Raw genomic sequence first — 12092 nt, forward strand, 5'->3', positions numbered from 1 at the left:
GCCTACACCCTAGACATGGGCGACACCCAATTACCATTGTCGGCCTTGGTCAAACCCTTGACTTGGCTTACTTAACTCAGCAGAAGACTTAACACATGGAATATAACTTAAGAATAACTTTTAAATGGTAATTATCCAAAATAGCAACATCAAGTTGTTACAATGAAATGAAAGACCAAAGAACTAACACTATCAATCTATCAAGCCTCTAAAAATAAAGATGGATGTTGGGACATGACCTCTAATCATCCTAATAAATGAAAACTAAATTAAATATTTAAATGATAAGGATGTCCTCCAAAATGAAGGGAGTCTCACCAATTGACTTTGAGCTTCTCACTGGATCAACAGTGTGTTGAATGCTGATCGTAGTTACCTGTGTCTGCATCATAATACGATAAAGGCCAACTGGAATCAGAACATTGAATGTACGAGTATGCGAGTTGGAATGCTAACAACACTTAAGCTTGAAAAGGAGTAAGAAGCAAAAATTACCTTAGCTCTGCTCAACTCATTAATAACTTGACTCATTCAATATAATGCAATTTTAAACCAAGAACAATATAAAGAAAACTGTTCCAAACATGGTGAAATTTCTTAATGTATGCAAGATACAATTAACTCTGACATAGATATAACAATACAAGTAAATTGATGTATATAAGAATATGATAACTTATGTAGGAGTTTCTCTAACCGACAACCATAACTGAAGTGCTACTGTGATGATACAACGATCTACCTCACGCTGCTAGCGCATCGTATACCCGGCCAAAGGTATAAGCTCTAAACTGACTAATAGATCCACTATTCTACTGTAAAAAGGGTTCATCTAAAAAGTATGAAACTTTTGTGCCCATAGTGGCTACATGGTTTATGAGGGTTGTGAGTTGCTTAGACTCTCACCCCATATCGGTGCTCAATACTGCTCCCAAAAATATGTTGGCTCTTATGTTTTATAAACATACTGAATTTGTGGTTTTGAGATTAGTTCTCAAAATACTTAGCTCAAGGTTATCTTTGAAATCGTAGTTTCCTTGCTTTCTTATTTTAGAAATATAATTCTTTTTTGAAAACTTTCCCTAAGGCTCCTTGGAAATCAAAACATCCTTACTAGTTAAATGTTAAAATATTTTAAGTCTTTTTGGGAATACTCAGTCCGCATATACCTCTGAATAGAGGAACCTCAACCTACTCTTTACTTATCTTGAACTTGAATCTTAAAATAATGTTAAAATGTTTAAATAAGATCCTTGAAAACCTTTAAGGAGTTTACTTTAACTTACTTCTTAGCTTTAGAATATACTCTTTAACTTCCTTGACTTTCGTTGAATTTAATTATGGATTAAACTTTATGATTTAATTTCTTTGATGATTTAGGTGTTAAGCAATCATTTGAAGTAATTAGAATCATTTGAAGTTGTTAATATACATTGGAAGGACTTAAAAAGGATTAAACTACGAAAACTAGACTAAAAATGTTGGGTTGGGTGTAGTGGTGGCGCGCTACACCAACCTCAATTAATTGAGGCCTTGTTCTAGCACACTGCTGGCGTGCGCGCCAGGCCTCTGTTGACTGAGGCCATATTCTGGCGCACTACAGGCGCGGCGCACCTGCACCTACGTAGATGCGTCTAACAAATTTTCTAACACTTTTTTCATCTCCAAACCCTCCAAGCCTTCCTAGTTCTTTTATCAAATACCCAGGACTACTGGTACTCTCAATAATCATTGAATTCAACTCCGAATAACTCGGAGAAACAAGAACTCGACCAACAATTGTAGACAATAATTCAATCAACAAGAATTCAAAACTTTTCTTCAAGAACATGACTTATATTATGAAATCAACTCATAGATTGTTGAATGTAAACCAATGTGGTGTGTTGCTGAATTAACCTAACACAAAAGATCCCATATACCATAAAAGGGATCACCACCAATGAATTTCACTCAAAGAACTTGGCTTTCTTGATCAATCCTTGGCCCTTCCTCCTTTCTCTTTCTTCTCTTCTGTTTTTATCCCAAGCCCTAAGCGTATTCTAAGTTTCTAAAATTGACTTAAGGCTTTGTTTTACCCCTATAAACTTTTAAAATTAATTATAAAATAGTTGGGTGAATATACCACTTTAACCTTACTAAAATCCGGGTTGTGACCTTCCTCAATCCAACAACCCAACTTTCCATAGGCATATTCCCTCATACGATATCAAAAATGCACAAACTTGACGGTGATGGAAAGATATCTCCAATGGCATTCCAACCATATAAACAACTGACTCTAACTCATCCTAATCTAGATGTTATAGCCATTTGAAAATGACCAAAAAATCACTTTTTACACTTAGGAGATTTTCTGAATTTCCTTTTTCTTTTCTAAAGTGAAAAATTTTTGTTTCTTAGCTTATTCTTGGGTCTTACGGGTTATGAGATGTTATAGAGTTTATGAATGAGTGTTTCACAAGTACTTAGATTCCTTTGTGATTGTATTCATGAATTATATGTTAGCGTATTCCAAGACTCAGAAGGATCATGTTCACCACTTCAGGATAGTGCTTCAGAAGTTCAAGAAGAAGAAGTTCTATACAAAATTTTCCAAGTGACAATTCCATATTGATTTAATGGCAATATTGGGAAACATAGTGCCTAAGGAGGGTATTTGAGTGGATCCAGCCAGATTGAGGCAGCTACAGGTTGGACAAGACCTACTTTTCCTATTAAGATGCATAATTTTGTGGGGTAGGGGAGATAGTACAGGAGGTTTGTGCAGGGTTTCTTAATTGAGATCACATTAATAAGATTGACTTTGAAGAGTTTGGGGTTCTAGTGTGAGGAGAGCTTTCCAGAGCTTAAAACTTTATTGACCTCATCTCTTATGTTGACTTTACCCAAGGAGGGTTGGGTTTTACTGTGTATTCCGATTCTTCAGGACATGATCTAGGTGGACTATTGATACAAAAGTTTTCAATAATTTCCTATGCTTCTAGATTGTTGAAGACTCATGAGAAGAACTATCCTAACCAAGACATGGAGTTGGCAACAGTGGTCTTAGTGCTTATGTTTTGGCGTCACTACTTATATGGTGTTCATTGCAAGGTCATCATCTATCATAGGAGCCTTCAGTATATGTTCATCGTAGAGATCTGAAATTGAGGAACCATTGGTGGCTTGAGTTTTCGAAGGACTATGACATGACTATGTTGTATTACCCATGGAAGGCCAATATTGTAGCAGATGCACTGAGTAGGAAGACTTGTTGCATGGGAGTTTTGTCTCGATATGACTGGATGAGAGACCATCATTTTGGGATGTTAAGAGATTAGCCAACACTCTTGTCCGGTTTCTGATTTCAAAAGATGGTAGTGTTATTGCCTTTGTTGAGACACGGTCTTCTTTGACTAAGCAGATTAGGGAGAGACATTTTGATGATGAGAAATGGTGTATTATTTGTAAAGGTTTTGAAGGGTGAAGTTAAGAAAGTGACACTTGATTCATAGGGAGTGGTGAGGTGTGGAGTTAGGATTTGTATGCCTAAGATGGTATCACATTGTTCGAGGTACTTTACTATCCAGCAGAGGCCAAGATTCATGATTTGAGTCTAACATTAATGGTTGTGCGGTATGTAGAGAGATATTGTGGAGTTTATGGATAAGTGCTTTACTTGCCAACATGTCAAGTGTGAGTATCAGCGGTCTGATAGTGTGACTTAGAGGATGTCCATTCCTACTTAAAAATGTGAGTGATAGTGTGACTTAGATGTCCGTTCCTACCTTAAAATGTGAGTGTATCACTATAGACTACGTAGTGGGTTTGCCAATCACTGTGGGAATAACATATCAAACAATGGCAAGTTACTACTGAAAAGCTAAACACAGCCCTGAAACTCAATTCCAAGTTTATTGGCCATTTTTATTTATAACAAAACTAATTCCTATCAATATAATGTGAAACCATTCAACAAACTAAGAAAATAGTAAATTTAAGAAATTTAAGGCCAATATATATAGGCGAAAAAAAAGATTTCACTGCAAATTATGTAATGCATTGTACTGCCAAAACTCTCGGATAATAACATTAGTAAGGTAACTCATGCCCTTGTCTACTCCACGAGTAGTTGTGACTCTAGAAAGCTTCTCCTCCTAGCAGAATAGAATACCAAAGAATCTGCAACAGTTCGATCTTTAAATTTGGAAATTTATAGAAGTTGAAACGAACACCACGACATTAAATATGTATATGAAAATGAAAAAGAAGTCACTTTGGAAGCAACAAAAAGGTTGAATAGCCTGCAGTAATTGTAGAAAATTAACTCTACTTATATCTATTTGTGTAGTTAATTATTGTAACAACATTATTATGAACAATATCGGCACAAAAACTAAAAAAAAAAAAAAACTCTCATCTTTATACTAAATCATTATTTGATAATAAGTTAATTAGACATATTATAAAATTTTAATTTAGTTCAATGGTGAAATGGTAATTCAATTTCATACTTTAGAGTTTTTCACTTTTAGTATAATATATTAATTCTCGAAACATGAGTGTTGCACGCACATGTCATACTAAACAGACAATAACATAAATATTTTAAAAGTTCAAGAATTTGAACTAATATTTTTAGTCAAAATATAAATACAAAATTTTATACAAAATATAATTAAAGAAGTCTCATAGGGAGAAAACACACAAAATATCACAAATATTCATTTCAATAATAATAATTATAAAAAAATCAAGGGGAAAGAGTAAAAATATCGAGCGCATTAAAATCCTCCATACATAGATTAAAAAGGATAGTATAAACATATATTTATCATGACCTATCAAAAGACACATTTTGTTCAATGTTAAAAGATGTATGATTTTAATATAATATAGTATAAAATATAAAAGATATATTAAGCTGAGTGTTTTAGATTTTATATACTATAGTAATATGACATTCAAGTTGTGGAGTTCGTATTTTTAAAATAATATAGATAGATATAATTAGATAGATAGATATAATCTAAAGAGACTTGACAGTTCTAATGAGGTTTCCCATTAACCCATAAATGACTTTAGTTAGTATTATTCAATGAAAAGCTCATCCCTTTTAATTTTGCATACGTTTATGGCCTACTGTTATTTACTAACTCTATGAATAAGATACTAAAGGAAATTACATGTATGACAAAGGTACCTAGACAACTTCTCAGCGAAGACTATGACCTTCCCAAATATATAGTTTATAGTCTAAGGGAGGCTACTAGTTCTTTAGCATAAATTTTCTTCTTTTTTTTTTTTTATATTTGCGAAAGAAAAAAGACAAATATTTGTTATAATTGAATTATCAAGATTGTCAATAGGATTATTGTGGCCGAGAATTTTCTTTATACCCATTTATTAATGTAGTGACTTTACTTTAAGACTACCCGAAAACTCGTTCTCTAAGAATGATTTTTTTTTCTACAAGCTTACTTTTCTTCATGCAAAAAAAGTACACTTAATTTATCTCTGATACATATAAGTAATGTTTTCCAAGGAAAAAAAAAAGAATAAACAAACGGTTTACCTCATTTGTCAACCTTTGACTTTCTGCTTTCAAATTTTCTAAATTTCTTGCTCTTTCACAATCACATTGTGCGCATATAATTTTCTTCATTGCCTCTTTCATTGCTATATTCTCAGAACGAATTCTTTCATTTTCTATCCGGAGAGTCTTGTTGCTTGATTTCTCAATTTGTGTCTGATGAAATACATATGACAAATATTTATCTCATTCTTTCACACACACACATTTTATATATGAACTAATTTAATGTAGAAAGAGAGTGAAATTAATAGTTGCTAGGATAATAGCATTTTTTTACCCTAAAGTATAAGCCTGTTTCGACTTTCCTCCTTTTGAAATTTGACGAATAACTTTTACATTTAACTAATCAAAAAATGCATTTGTAATCTTTTTTATGTAAGATATGTATATCATATGAAGCACTTCCAAAATTATTTACCATTAAATATGAAACAGAATGACACATGTAATTAGGTGATAGCGATCAATAATTACTAAATTTGTGAGCAGTCACAAGAAAAGGATTCAAAATGTACATTCAAATTAAGTAAAGATCTATGTGCTTAGTTAGACATTGCAAGTATTATAATTAGAAATTGATAATAATTGAAGGACCAAATTTTTTACTAAGACTTTGTTATGAAATGTGTGAAAACTATTTTCTTCCTCCATCTTTGCTTAAAACATCACATTTCCACCAATATTTTGAACAACGTACATTTTCTTCCTCTTATGAAATATATATTTTATAGGATCGACTTCTACATGGGTAAAAAAATAATTCATGTTTAAGACTAAGTATTTTCACGGGGATCAATTTTGACGCAACTAAAGGTAGCATGTTAAAAAATGTTGGCTTATATAGACTAAGTATAAAACTCAAATTATTCATAGAGGTCTTGTTAAAATATTTTTTTAAGAAAATGTTTGAGATCTAGAGTGTGTTTGGTATGAAGGAAAACATTTTCTGGAAAATATTTTCCAATTTTCTCATGATTGGTTGGAACAAAAGTTTTGAAAAATATTTTCCAAATCAACTCATTTTCCTCTAAATTAACGAAAATGACTTCCTTTCAAAAATTAAGGATAACATTTTCCATAACTCTCCTCCAATTTAAAATTACTTTTTTTTTTGGGAAAAACATCAATTTAAATAAATATTTTTAATTTCAAAATTTTATTTTTTCACCTAATCCTTGACCCTAGCCCCACCGGCCAGCCCCCCCAACCCGAACCCCTCCCCAAAAAATTAATTTTGCTTTTTAAAAATATCTTCAACTTTAAATTTTTATTTTTAAACTTCTACCCCTCCCGGACAGCCCCCTACCAGCCCCCACCCACCCCAATCCCCAAAAAAATTAATTTTGTTTTTTTAAAAAATACTATCAACTTCAAATTTTTATTTTTTCGCTCCACCCACCCCCACCCAAAAAAATAATAATTTTGATTTTGAAAAATATTTTCAATGTCATAAATTATTTTTTACTCTAGTAAAAATAAAAGATGTCTCTCAAAAACATTTTTCATTCATAATCAAACACTAAAAATCATTTCCATAAGATATTTTCTACTCACCAACCAAACATGAAAAAATAAGTCCAAAATCTACTTGTTTTCCAGGAAAACATTTTCTAGGAAAACATTTTCCACCATACCAAACACACCCCTAAACATAGTCAAAGTTAAAGAAAAGCCACTTTGCTTGGTAATGAAGCAAATAACAAGAACAAACTAATCGAATTAAATTTTTTAGAGATGGGAAATTGGGTTGTGATCAATTTTAGCTCAAAGTCATGAGTCCCAAAAAACTGATCTTCTCATTTATTTATTTCAAATCATTTTGACTAGCCTACACTTTGTTTAGTCACCACCTACGCTCCAAGATTCTTTCATTCATGAAATAATTCAAAAAGGAAAATCATTAGTTCTTAGTTACAAAATAAGATTTTGTTTAACTTTGAATTCTCAAAATCAAATAGAAACATAATTTTTTGTCCATTTATTAAGTCCTTGATAAATTGTGGATCTCCTTAGAGATTTCATGTCTTTCAAATAATTTTTACATGATTTTAACATTGGTTCTAATGAGTTGCACCTCAATCAAATTGGAGGCCGAATGAAAATACTTAAACTTCTTTGATAAAATTCATTTATTTACAATGCAAAGGACTTTCGTCAAAATCTTTTGATCAATTCAAAAAGACAAATACATACCTGATTTAAAAATTACAAAGTGAGATTGTCAATAATAGAATTGATAGTACATAGATAGAATTTTTTTTTTAAAAGAACAAGGAAATAAGTGTGTCAATTAAAAGAAAAAGACAATTTTTGTATCAAATCACACATTCAGCAAACTAGCAAATGTAGATAAGAAATTTGGGGATGCAAGTTAAGAGCTTCACTAACATGGAGGTAATCCTACTTTTAACTAGTTATTTGTTTTTTAGATTCTTGCATAATCTAACAAAAATACAAATTATTATTGGACATATTGTTAAAATTAAAAAATAACAACAACAACAACCACAACAACAATAATAATAATACATTAATTAAATAGAATTAAATTAATAGAAAAGGGACTAATTAATTAAAATACCTTTGTTGTAATCTTATTGTTACAAATCCAAGTCTTGATCTTCTTAGGGTTAAGCCCTACTTCATTACCAATTTCAATTAGCTGGTCCGTATCTGGATGTGGACATTTCTTCAAAAATCTTCATCTCAAAATTCAACCAAAAAACACCATTAATAACCATTTTATAAAGAACTATAAAGCCTAAAAATGAAATAACAAAAGACCTCATGTTCGTGTCCTGCTTTTTTCAATAAAAATTTGATTAGTGAAACTTTTTTATGGGAATTGAAATTTTTTGAGCCCAAAAAAGGTAACAAACACCAACCATGGGTTCTGTTTTATTGCAAAAAGGATAAACATTATAATTAAAGAAACTCATAGCCTTATACTAAAGTTATTAATGAAGAACAAATTGATTCATTTATCTGATGCATATATATGGGGTAGATGAACTAGACAAAAAACCTATTTTGAACCATTTTAGCAACTCAATTAGAAACATTGATTAGCAAAATAAAACGTATTAGATTTTTGGACAAATATGGATTTATTAAATAACAATGGAAAAAAAACAATAAATTAAATAAGAATTAAACATAAATAAATTCACAAAAAAACACACATAAAAAGATAAATTATTATATGGATAATAATTTTTTGTTGTATCTGTTAAAAAAATAACATAAATCGTTTTAAACGAGCAAATCAAAAATTAAACATATATTAAGGTTCAATTTCCTTTTTTATCTGTAAATAAAATTGATCTTACTCTTTAAGCAGTTGAACTTGTTCCACAGTGTGTCAAACGCACTTGCTTTGCTTTTTTGCAGAGGTTGATGAATCCCCAACGTGTTTCCCTCGTGAATTTGTCATTTTATTTGGTAAATTCCTTTTGGATGAAATAAAATGACAAAAGAACACAAAAAATCAATTAATAACATGTTTGATATGTTGTTTACCTAATCATTTTACATAAGAAACAACCAAAATAAATCATAGAGAAAGGAAATATATAGGAGAGATTTTTACCCACCTTTTGATTGTTGAACAGAGATAGAGAGATATCTTATAACTTGATAGAAAGTTGTCTATTTATATAATAGAAAATAAGTTCGACTTGATATGAATTACGATCTTTTTTTTTCTTTTTCAAAAATAATAATAAGTTGAACTTGGAATATATGGCTTCCTTTTAATTTTTTGTCGATACAAGGTGCATTTATATGTCAAATTTCATAAATGGAAAATTAACTATGACTTTTTTCTTTAAAAGTCACACAATTATGGTTTTTTAGTAGAGAAATCTTTATCTTTTTTAATCCTATTATGATGTCCTAACATGGAAATAATTTTATTAATTATTCTAAGTGATTCTTTCAATTAACTTATTTCTTTAATTAGTGAGTCTACCATTAAAACTATGACAAGAAGCTCCATGTCATGTTTAATAATCTGTTTGATCAATCTTTTAAGACTAACTTATTTTGAAATATAACTTTTTTTCAAAAGTGTTTTACAAAACTATACTTGGTGAGAATCTGTTTATGTTTGACTAATAAAATTAAAAAAATTATATTTGAGAAGAATTAGTATTTGACCAAACTTTTTAAAAGTGTTTTTAATTTAACTGTTCACCATCACTAGCAAAAGGGGATATGTATACTCGCAGTTGAATAGGGTTACCATTCGGAACAAGTATTCATTGCATCGGATAGATGACATTTTTTACCAATGGCAAGGTGCATCTATATTCTCTTCGATTGATTTAATGTTTGCTTACAATCATTTAAAGAATGAGGCGGTTAAGAATTGGGTTCGACCAAGTTTTGTTATTGAAATTAGCAATTTTATGGAGCTCGCTAGCTACTAATGTCGCTTGTGGTATGAGTTGAGTCCAATTGGTATCTACCGATTCCAATTGGTATCTAAACAAAGTGGACTAGATGGAACACAAGCAAGTTAATTCAAACTTAGAAGTTTCCAATTGACATTTGGACTTACGAACTGTTTAAGGCATGGCTAATGGTCGTTTATGGAATGAGCTAAGTAAAGAAATTGGACTCTATGTGAGTTGTAACTGGAAAGGTGAAGGCGTTCTTTTAGTTGTCTAAATTAACTGTGAATGTGAAGTTCTAATTGCTTGAATGTGATGAAGTGATTATGTGCACAAAAATTTATGCATGAACTTTGATATGTACAATATGTTGGCCTCTTCGTTGAAGTTATGCAAGTTGTAAATACTTGAGTATAGATGATATTAACTAAGGATCTTTCGAGTAGTGTATCCCGGGGATGTGTGGGTTCTGGTGCTGAATTAGTAAGTATGATTTTGTTCATGTATCGCGTATCATGGATTGGTTATTGATTTGAAATTGTATGGTAATAATGGGGAGCTTTGGGAAAACTTTAGAAAAGAGAAGAACCCCTAAACAACCTTGGTCGGGTTCTGTTTCTACATTAACTGCTAGGTCGGAGTTATTTCTGCTAGGGCGGGACCGCCAGAGTGGGATGAGGTGAGGCAGAACCTTAGCTTGCGTCCCGTAATTTCTAAACTATCCGATAAGACCTTAAATTGGATCCAAACTAACCCCTGCGACCTAATTTACTGCTCAGCAATCAAATATAAGTTATTAAATGTCTTAAAATTGTGGAAAACCTTGAAAATGAGGTTCGGATGTATTTATCACAAGTATTATAATTGTTGTAGTCGAATGATTAGTGTGTTGTTTTATATGGATTCTATTTATTTGTACATTTCAGTTCAATTGACTTGGGATTTGATGTGGTTTGTGATAAACTTGATTCCCCCATCCATCTTTCTACTCAAGTTGAAGAGTCAGTCGTAGTTACCCATGTGTATCGTGTTTGTCTGTTGTGTTTATAGATTTTCAGATTTGGGTTGATTTGATTATGCTGGGTATGATTGATTTGATATAACCTCAGGCATGACGTGGTTATCTCGCTATTATACTGGCTTAATTATAATTCTAAAGGCCCGTTTGGATGAGCTTAATAAAAGCAGCTTTAAAAAAGTACTTTTAAAAGTGCTGAAACTTATTTTTAAAATAAGCTGTTATGCGTTTGGATAAAAGTGCTGAAGTTGTTATGTCAAACGTGAAAAGGAAAAAATGGAAGAAAGAAATGCTAGGGTTATATGGGTAATTTGGAGATTGTATAAAAATATGAAGAGCAAAAAGATAAAAATGTGGTCAACTTAAAACAGCTTATAAGCTAAAAAAAAAGCACTCCTATCCCAGCTTTTAACTTTTGGCTTAAAATAAGTTTTTTTTAATTTAAAATAAGTTATTTTCAGTATTGCCAAACAGCTAAATAAGTCAAAAATCAGTTTTTAAGTCAGTTTGACCAACTTTTATGCTGAGCCAAAAAGGCTCTAAGTCGATAACTCTAGAGATCCCGGTATGGAATTATTAGAGTGGGAAGGGGTGTACAATCCTAAGAGAGCTAAGCTCATATTCTTCATTCGGGCTAGGAATCTGAAAGGGCATGATTTTTGGTGTAATTGGCTCATGTTCGGGATGTTGAGGTCGAATCCTTCCTTTATGGAGAATTTTTCTGTAGTGTCAGAATTGAGAGTGCTTAAAGCTCAAATCCAAGGTCTTCTTGATAAAGATTTCATCCCTCCTAGTATTTCTTTGTAGGGTGATCTTGTCTTTTTTTTTAAAAATAAGGGATAATGCACAAGTATCCCCTCAACCTGTGCCCGAAATTCCAGAGACACACTTATACTATACTAAGGTCCTATTACCCCCCCTGAACTTGTTTTATAAGTAATTTTCTACCCCTTTTTAGCCTACGCTGCACTAGTTTGAAAAAAAAGTCAACCTTCGTTGGGCCCACAAGATAGTGCCACGTAGGTGGAAAAGGGGTGAAAAATTATTAATAAAATAAGTTCAGGGGGTAATAGGACCTTAGTATAGTATAAGTGTGTCTCTG

The 12092-nt window shown here is 31.6% G+C and overlaps 1 long non-coding RNA gene across 2 annotated transcripts in view; it reads right to left on the reverse strand.

The window, feature by feature from the left end:
* The window catches only part of LOC104646840 (uncharacterized), a 35178-nt gene extending 25894 nt beyond the window's left edge, over window positions 1-9284 (reverse strand). The window contains exons 1-5 of one of the 2 annotated variants that reach the window (XR_002027590.3): window positions 9172-9284; window positions 8908-9027; window positions 8160-8277; window positions 5558-5731; window positions 319-382 (exon numbers count right to left, since the gene is read on the reverse strand). This is a non-coding gene — a long non-coding RNA (uncharacterized lncRNA). Of the gene's footprint in view, window positions 1-318; window positions 383-3494; window positions 4165-5557; window positions 5732-8159; window positions 8278-8907; window positions 9028-9171 lie in introns of those variants that run through there. The other variant, XR_741024.4, reaches the window with a different exon arrangement.
* Window positions 9285-12092: the final 2808 nt, after the last annotated feature.

The sequence above is a fragment of the Solanum lycopersicum genome, chromosome 4, assembly GCF_036512215.1.
Source record: "Solanum lycopersicum chromosome 4, SLM_r2.1".
Taxonomy (NCBI): domain Eukaryota; kingdom Viridiplantae; phylum Streptophyta; class Magnoliopsida; order Solanales; family Solanaceae; genus Solanum; species Solanum lycopersicum.